The sequence below is a fragment of the Scyliorhinus torazame genome, chromosome 14 (assembly GCF_047496885.1).
Source record: "Scyliorhinus torazame isolate Kashiwa2021f chromosome 14, sScyTor2.1, whole genome shotgun sequence".
Lineage (NCBI taxonomy): Eukaryota > Metazoa > Chordata > Chondrichthyes > Carcharhiniformes > Scyliorhinidae > Scyliorhinus > Scyliorhinus torazame.
The window spans coordinates 12733762-12742404 of record NC_092720.1 but is presented as its reverse complement, the minus strand read 5'-3'; the positions used below and the strand labels follow the sequence as shown (position 1 = coordinate 12742404).

Below are 8643 nucleotides of genomic sequence, written 5' to 3'. Positions count from 1 at the left end.
TCCTTCACTTCCTGCCAACGTGGGGGGTATTTAAGACTGGGTCCCAGGTTGCACACGCCACACTTGTCCCCATTGTGCAGGTGTCACAATGGACCCGGTCTCAGGTGTAACAATGTGTCCTGAAGTTGCAGACGTCACAATGTGCAGCTCTGTGGATGTCACAATGTCCCAGGATGTGGGTCACCCATCTGGAGAGTGGCCTCCCCGAATGCACAGCTTTTCTCATTCCTCCACAGAAACACTCTTCGTTTCCCTCCTGAAAGACGGATTTGTTTCGAAGAGTTAAGAGATACTGGGATCCTCCCCCACCACCACCAGTCCAGCATGGATTCTGCCGGCAAGTGTGCATCTTTCTGGTTGGCTATCTCGGGTGCGTTTTCTTGGCTGTCGTGACTTTCTATATTCTTCCGAAGGTACGGAATCAGCTGGTATTTTAATATCACCATGCCAATCCAAATATTTCAGAAAAGGTGCAGCAGAACATATTGAAAGGCAGGAGAAAAGAAATTGGGCTAAGATTTTGGATACTAAGCATTTGTGATGCGAGTTAGGACTCCATCAACGCAAGACTTTGCCCAAGGGTGCTGAATTGGGAAAAAAAATGTTGGAAAAACAGAGTGGCCCTTCAGCACCTGTGAAGAGAAAATAAACATTATAACTAATTCCCTTTAACTGTTTATGGAATAATAGAATGAAACATTACAGAAGGAGGCTATTGGGCCTGGACCAGCCCCAATTCCCAAGGCCCTGCATTTTCCTCCTCTCCATGGGTGTCCTTTATCCAATTCCCTTTCGGGATCTTGCTGTTGAATCTGCTCCCGGCACCTGTCAGGCTGCGTGGCCCAGATCACAACATCCACTGAGTGAAAAACTGTTCTTCCCAGCTCCCCTGATTCTTTTGGCATTCACCTTAAACATGTACTGCTCTCCCACTCCCCTCCCCCCGCCCGCCCTCCCTGCCCCCGCCCGCCCTCCCTGCTCCCCCCCCCCCCCCCCCCCCCCCGCGCCCCCCTCCCCGCCACTGGAAACATTTCTCTCAACATCTTTTCTGAAGGGACATGACAAACATGTCCTTTACACAAAGTGCAATAAAATTCAGGTTCTCGCGACACATAATGTTGCAATTCTGAGGTCCTTCAATACAGTCAAAGAAACATTGCAGACATTTCAAAGTGCTCATCCCAAATGGTGCAAAGGTATTTAAGTTGCCTGCATTGATCAAGTTGCACTCTGAGGTGCTTCAATACAATGGTGATACATTAAAGGGCAGCACGGTAGCACAAGTGGTTAGCACTGTGGCTTCACAGCGCCAGGATCCCAGGTTCGATTCCCGGCTTGGGTGACTGTCTGTGCGGAGTCTGCACGCTCTCCCCGTGTCTGCGTGGGTTTCCTCCAGGTGCTCCGGTTTCCTCCCACAGTCCAAAGACGTGCGGGTTAGGTGGATTGGCCGTGATAATTGCCCTCAGTGACCAAAAAAGGGGCTATTGCGTTACGGGGACAGGGTGGAAGTGAGGGCTTAAGTGGGTCGGTGCAGACTCGATGGGCCGAATGGCCTCCTTCTGCACTGTATGTTCTGTGTTCTGTGTAATATTCATTCAATGTGTCAGACAGCCTGAGGGGGTTCTATACAATTCTCCTTCCCTCGGTTCACTATGGCTGAAAGGTCTCAGATAGCGACCTTCCCCCATTGCGTCTCTGTGGCGACTGCCCCAAGCTTTACTGCGTCCCTCAGCACGTAGCTCTGGGCTTCGGAATGTGCCAGTCTGCTACACTCAGTCGGGGCAACTCTTTGGAAGACCAACAGGTTTTGGGCAGACCAAAGAGCATCTTTCACCGAGTTGATGACCCTCCAGCGACAGTTGATGTTTGTCTCGGTGTGCGTCCCTGTAGAGCTCAGAGTCCTGCGTCACGTAGCTGCTCGGGATGAACCTCAACAAAAACCACCTCATCTCTCCCCACGCCTCTTTCGCAAAGGCACATTCTACAAGGAGGGTCTCTCCCCCACCACAGTCACCTCGAGGGCAGCATGTGGATGGGGTGAGACTCCGGGTGAAGGATCTGACCGTGAGGGTATTTTCCACCAATGGCCAAACTAGATTTTGGTGTTTGTTTGGAATTTCTGGTGATGAGGTTTTCTACCAAATGAACTTGACAATCTGCTCAGGGAACCTTTCGACAGAATCCACCATCTCCTTTTTCCATTGGGCCTCTGGGAGGTTACGTGCAGACCAGTGCCTGATGGACCTGACTTGAGGGTCAGGTGGTGTGGCACGGTCCAACCACTTGGAGCGTTCTGCAGTACTGTGGTCAGACCCACCCTCCAGAACACCGGTAGAACCTCAACATATAGTGACACTTGGTGTTTACGTAACAAGGTTCTACGCATAGCTTGAAGCAGCCACACACAAAGGTGGTCCTTAGGCCATGTTGGACACGGTATCGCCCCCCCTTATTTCGAGGTTAGTACATCGTGTCCCTTTGGACCCGGTCCATTTGTGACCCCCAGATGAAGCAGAGAATGGCTCAGACAATCGCCACGGCGCAGGAGTGAGGAATGGGTGAAATCTGCACCACTCACAGCAACACTGAGCCTGCCTCGCACCTGATGACCAGGTTCTTACCTGCAATGGAGAAGGAACATCGCTCCCACGGCCCACCTTTTGGTTCAGTATATCTCCTCACTCCTTCCAGTTTCTAACCCATGTCCTGGTTCCTCTAACCCATATCCCCAGAACCTTCAGGCCGTCTGACCTGATGGTGAAGGGGTCAAGGGATCGGTCAGCTCAGCTCCCAAAGAACATGGCCTCACTCTTGCCACAATTTATCTTGGCACCCGAAGCCTCTTTGAACTGGTCGCAGGCATTGATCAGCCTGCGCAATGACAGCGGACCTGAGCAGAAGACGGTAACTTTGTTCATATACAGGAGGTCTAGACCTGAGTATCCAACTGTGTCTCTCTCTCTCTCTCTCTCTCTCTCACCGTCCTATCACATTTGAGGATGAGGAACCTCTTGATGTTCTCCTTGGTCGCCTCCCACCTGTGTGTCAGGGGCTCAAAGAGGGGTTTCACCGTTCTCCAACCTTTGTAATCCTTTCTGAGTTTTTCAATGTTCTCTGGGGTCAACAATTTCACCTCCAGCTTCCATGTTCCCCTGCCAACCCTCTGGTCCTCCAGTAGGTGACAGTTGGCCAGTAGGAGGCAGAGGTCAGAGAAGAACACCGGCTTGACGTTGGTGGATCTGACTGTGAATGCCCGGGACACAAACAGGAAGACTATCCTGGAGCGGGCAGCCCTGCCTGGCCATGACCAGCTGCATCTACTCTGCACTCCACCTGCAAGGGGCAGCTCGGTAGCACAGTGGTTAGCACAGTTGATTCACAGCTCCAGGGTCCCAGGTTCAATTCCCGGCTTGGTCCCCAACAACAGGCCGGAGGAACGTGAGTCATTTCCTCTGACCAGATTGATGGCCCCTGGGACCAGCAGCGTGACCAATGCCTGCAGCGGCTGAGCTTTGACCTCAGCAAGGCCATCCAATGTCGCAACACATCACATCATAGATTTAACACCGCGCGCGTTAATGGAAACAATTAAGATCTTTTGGTGTTTACCAGACCTGTCTTTGGCAGTTCCAGTCTTGTAGTCTGCTCCTGCACATCCATAGTGTCCGCAAATTGTCTCACTTCGGATGGGCTGAGCAACCTGTCCTAAGCCGCCTCACTGGTCCTCTGACGGTTTCTCCTCCATTGGTTTGGTCCACTGAGAGGTGGTGGGTGTGGGGAGCGGTGATTGACCATCTCTTGTCTCCCTCATTTCTTTCCTCTTGGCTCCCTCTGTGTCCTTCTTTATCCCATTCTTCTGGCTGGACATTTGCACCTCTCCTTGGCAGTAGTCAGGCTGGTCATGCTGCCTCCTTGGCCCTCCTTGGCTTTCGCTGCCTGAGAGTAAGTGAGGCCACGTTTGGAGCAGGTCTTGTAGAGGTGGCCTGCTCCGCCACACAGGTTGCAGCACTTCTTCTGCTTGCAGTTGTTTGTCTGAAGACCTTCCTTTGTCTGCAAGACAATTCTTGCCGATGATACCCCTGCAATTGGCCGCCACCTGACCTGATTTTCTTCAGGAGCGACAAGCTGCCCGGTGTAAATGCGATAGGCATGGCTTTCCCCGATTGCAGAACTGGAGGGATTGTGGATGACTGTTCCCTCACCATCGGTCTTGAGTGTCACTTTGATCTGACATTTGGGGATCGGGGCGGGTGAATGGGCTTTGGTAGGGTGCTCTTTCAGAGGGTCAGTGCAGACCCGCAGGGCTGAATTACCTTCTTCTGCACAGTAGGGATTCTATGGTTCTGCCTATTCTTCCACATGGATATGAAAAATCCCCCAGCACTGCTCGAAGAGTGTCCCAGCTGATCACATTGGCGGTAAAGTCCTTCAGGATGTCCTGTTGCTCTGAAAAGTGCTATAAATGCAACATTTTTCTTTCTTACAATGTGCTTATGAACAAATAATAACACTGGATCTTCCATTTCACACCTGTTGTTGACCGATCTTCTAGGAACACAAACTAAGAGATTGTGAGGACGTTACCCTTGATTTTACAGAGAATTAACACCACAGGAACAGGCCATTCAGTCCGATTGGCCCCTGCTGGTGCTAATGGTGCTAATAGTTCATCTCATTCATCAACACATCCTATTCTTTCTCCATCATGTGTTTATCTCTTGCTTCTATCTCAATGCATCTCTTGCATTCACTCCCTGTGGTGGCGAGTTCCACATTCTCGCAACTCTCTGGGTAAACACGTTTCTCCTGAATTCCACACTGGATTTATTAGTGGCTATGTTATGTTTATGGCCCCAAGTTTTCAATTCCCACTCCCCCCCCCCCCCTTTACCCACCCAAGTAGAAACACAAATGAATCCAACATCCATTAAAGTTAACTGGATGGGAAAATTAATGGCAGACAGCATCCAAATCCTGATGCATAGTCAGTTTGCTGAGGTTGCACTACCTCAAGGGATTCATTCCAACATGGATACACATGTCACCCCGAAATGCTGTTTACCCTCCTCACCTACTATCTTACTCCAACCAATCAGGGTATGCCCACGGGCTTTTGGGGTGGTGGAAGGTTAGGGGGATGGGGTGGGGGTGCGGGTGAAGGGTGTATGGATATTGGTGTTGGGCAGTGGCCCTGAACAGGTGATAGCGAATCGGGTTCCAGATTTATACACCATCCAAGACCCATTTCACCCCTGAGACTTCTTAAATAAACTGGTTGGGGATAACTTTAACTCCTGCCAATGGTTTAAGGTGGAAATATTGAATTTTCTGACTGGTATTTGACTTTTAAGGAAGAGAGAAATGAGGGTTGGTGCCTATCAGGTGGCTACGTCAATTATTGCCCGACTTACACCATTGTGCAAAGTTAAAAATACCCCCGTTTGAGTTCCTCCTGCTGTCGCGAAAGAGAAACTAACTCTCAATCTATTCTTGTTTGCTTAGATCTTTAGGAGATTACTGAATTATTCTTACAACCGCTACCACACGTATTGTGAACGTAAGTATCTGGACATGGAACCTGTAATGTTCAATGTTACAAATTTTGATTATGTGAGTCTGTTTAGTATTGATGCTCACTATGCTTGATTAGTTAAGCCTGGGCTCAGAAAAGTAAACAAAGCTGTAGAAAGCGCCAGAAGCTACAGCTGTAGCATGGAGCAGGCATTTCAAAGCACTGTGAATAAAACCTGCCAAATAGGTAGAAACTAGTGTCATCTCTGCATACATCTGGGGAGGGATTCTCTGATCCTGAGGCTGTGCTGACGGCGTCGGATCCGGCGTTGCATTTCCCGACGGCGTCAACATGGCCCCAGGATCAGCAATTCTGGCCCCTACAGGGGGCCAGCAGAGCGCTGGAGCGGTTCAGGCCACTCCAGCTGCTGATCCGGCCGTGGAATGGGCGCTGGGGGACGCGCGCATGCGCAGAGGGTCCGGCGCGAACGCGCGCATGCGGAGTCCCACCAGCATTGTTTCTGCGCATGTGCATTGTCTCCCTTGTTCCCGCCGGCCCCGACCCAACATGGCACAGGAGTATAGGGGTCGGCGCGGATGAAAAGAGGCCGGGAGACAGAGAGGCCGGCCCGCCGATCGGTGGGTCCTGATCGCGGGCCAGTCACATCGGAGGCCCCCCCCCAGGTCGGACCCCCCCCTCCCCCTCCCCACAGGCTGCCCCCGGACCCTGCAACGCCGGGTCCCGCCGGCTCAGAGCAGGTTAGAATGGCACCACCGGGACTCGGTTTGTTTTTTTATGGCCCGTCTGGGCTGGAGAGTCGCGGGGGGGGGGGGGGGGGGGGGGGGCTGCGTAGAGTGACCCCCAACTGGCGCAGCGCCAACCACGCCGGCCCCAATGGTGCCGATTCTCCGCTCTGCGGAGAATTGCGTCCCGGCATCTGGGTGGCGTGGCGGATTCGCACGACCCGAAATATAATACATACAACCGAGCACCGGCATATAAAGTGGGGCATTAGTCAGAGAGGGGGGATATTGTCACTAATGGTGAAGGCCAGGACGGGGGGGGTCGCAGAGATCTGACAGTTGCTGAGTCAGGAGGACGTTGACGAGGTATGGAGGGGTGGGGTCACGGAGGGATTTGAAAACCGGGATGAGCATTTTAAAATCACAATGTTGCAGTACCGCGAGCCAGCTGGGAGCAGAGGTGGTGAGGGCAGCACGGTAGCATTGTGGATAGCACAATTGCTTCACAGCTCCAGGGTTCCAGGTTCGATTCCCCGCTGGGTCACTGTCTGTGCGGAGTCTGCACATCCTCCCCGTGTGTGCGTGGGTTTCCTCCGGGTGCTCCGGTTTCCTCCCACAGTCCAAAGATGTGCAGGTTAGGTGGATTGGCCGTGATAAATTGCCCCCAGTGTCCAAAATTGCCCTTAGTGTTGGGTGGGGTTACTGGGTTATGGGGATAGGGTGGAGGTGTTGACCTTGGGTAGGGTGCTCTTTCCAGGAGCCGGTGCAGCCTCGATGGGCCGAATGGCCTCCTTCTGCACTGTAAATTCTATGATGGGGGAACAGGACTTCCTGTGAGTTCGGACAGGCGGCCGAATTCTGGATGAGCTTTAATTTACAGAGAGTGCAAGGTGGGAGGCTAGCTGAGATTAAATTAGTTGAGTCTCCGGAGCCGAGACAATGAGGTGATCCCATTGAAACAAGGTCACGCTGAGATGCCGTTTCTCGGTCTGGAGAGTCCTGAACTATGGAGCACAGTCTCAAGAAAAGTTATCATCCATTTAGGGCTGAGTTGAGGAGTAATTTCTTCACTCTGAGGGTTGTGAATCTTTGGAATTCCCCACGCCAGAGAGCTGTGGATACTCAGGCATTAGTCTGAGGAATCAAGGGTATGGGGGGGGATAGAGTGGGAAAATGATATTGAGGTGGACGATCGGCCATGATATTAGACATAGACATAGAATTTACAGAGCAGAAGGAGGCCATTCGGCCCATCGAGTCGGCACCGACCCTTGGAAAGAGCACCTTACACCTCCACCCTATCCCCGTAATCCAGCAACCCCACCTAACCTTTTTGGACACTAAGGACAATTTAGTGTGGCCAGTCCGCTGATTGGTAGAATAGACTCAAGAGGCTGTAAGGTCCACACTTGTTGCTATTTCGTATGTGCTTACAGCAGGTAATTCTAAATCCAGCTCAAAGGGGCAGACTTTCAACTTGCCACCCAGATAGAAGACTGGCCAATGCGAGGAGGAACTGGCTGAAATGAAAGACGGCTGTTAGTTCCCCTGTTTCTGGGTTCAAAAAATTCAGAAAATTGAGCCCAATGATCAGACCCACAGCAGCGCCGAGGGAGCACCGCATTGTTGACTTTTGGGTGAGACATTAAACCGGGGTCCAGTCTGTGGTGATATACATCACTGTAAGTACACAAAGGGTTAATGTACATACACTACACCTAGCTAGACACTAGAGGGAGCACCAGAGACATGACACACAGACAGTCAACCAATAGGTCAGTAAGATAGGACACGACCAATGGCCATTCAAGATACACACAGAGGTGACACTACGACAGGGGGGCTTTACACCAACCCATATAAAAGGACACAGCACGCATGCTCAGCCTTTCCAGTGGAGACACTCAGTGAGTACAGACACAGGGTTGATTGAACATCACACCCACCACGTGGATTGTAGCAGACTGGTTCGTCAGTCTGAGTAGCAATAGCAGGATTAACAATAGTGTCGAATCCAAGTAGGAGAATTGTTAACAGTTTAATAAACGTGTTAAAGCTATCTCCAAGTCTGAACCTTCCTTTGTCAGAGTGCACATCAAGGAAGCAGCTTGTGCTACGTCAAGAGCATAACACAATACAGTCTGCCTTCTCGGATAGATGTAAAAAGAAACTCCCGTGCACTATTTCGAAGATGAGTAGGCGAGTTCTCTCTCGTGTCCTGCGTGGTTATTCATCCCTCAATCAACACCGTAAAAATAGATTATCTGATCATCGTCTCACTGCGGTTTGTGGGAGTTTGCTGTGCACAGATTGGCTGCTCCGTTTCTTATATCACAACAATTACTTCACCTCAAAGTATTTAATTGGCTGTAAAGCATTCAGTGGCCA

The 8643-nt window shown here is 51.2% G+C and overlaps 1 long non-coding RNA gene across 1 annotated transcript in view; it reads left to right on the top strand.

Annotated features, from left to right (window-relative positions):
- The first annotated feature begins 232 nt into the window (after nucleotides 1-232).
- Nucleotides 233-8643, top strand: part of LOC140389251 (uncharacterized) — a 30279-nt gene continuing 21868 nt past the window's right edge. The window contains exons 1-2 of the long non-coding RNA XR_011934313.1: nucleotides 233-413; nucleotides 5503-5557. This is a non-coding gene — a long non-coding RNA (uncharacterized lncRNA). The remainder of the gene's footprint in view (nucleotides 414-5502; nucleotides 5558-8643) is intronic.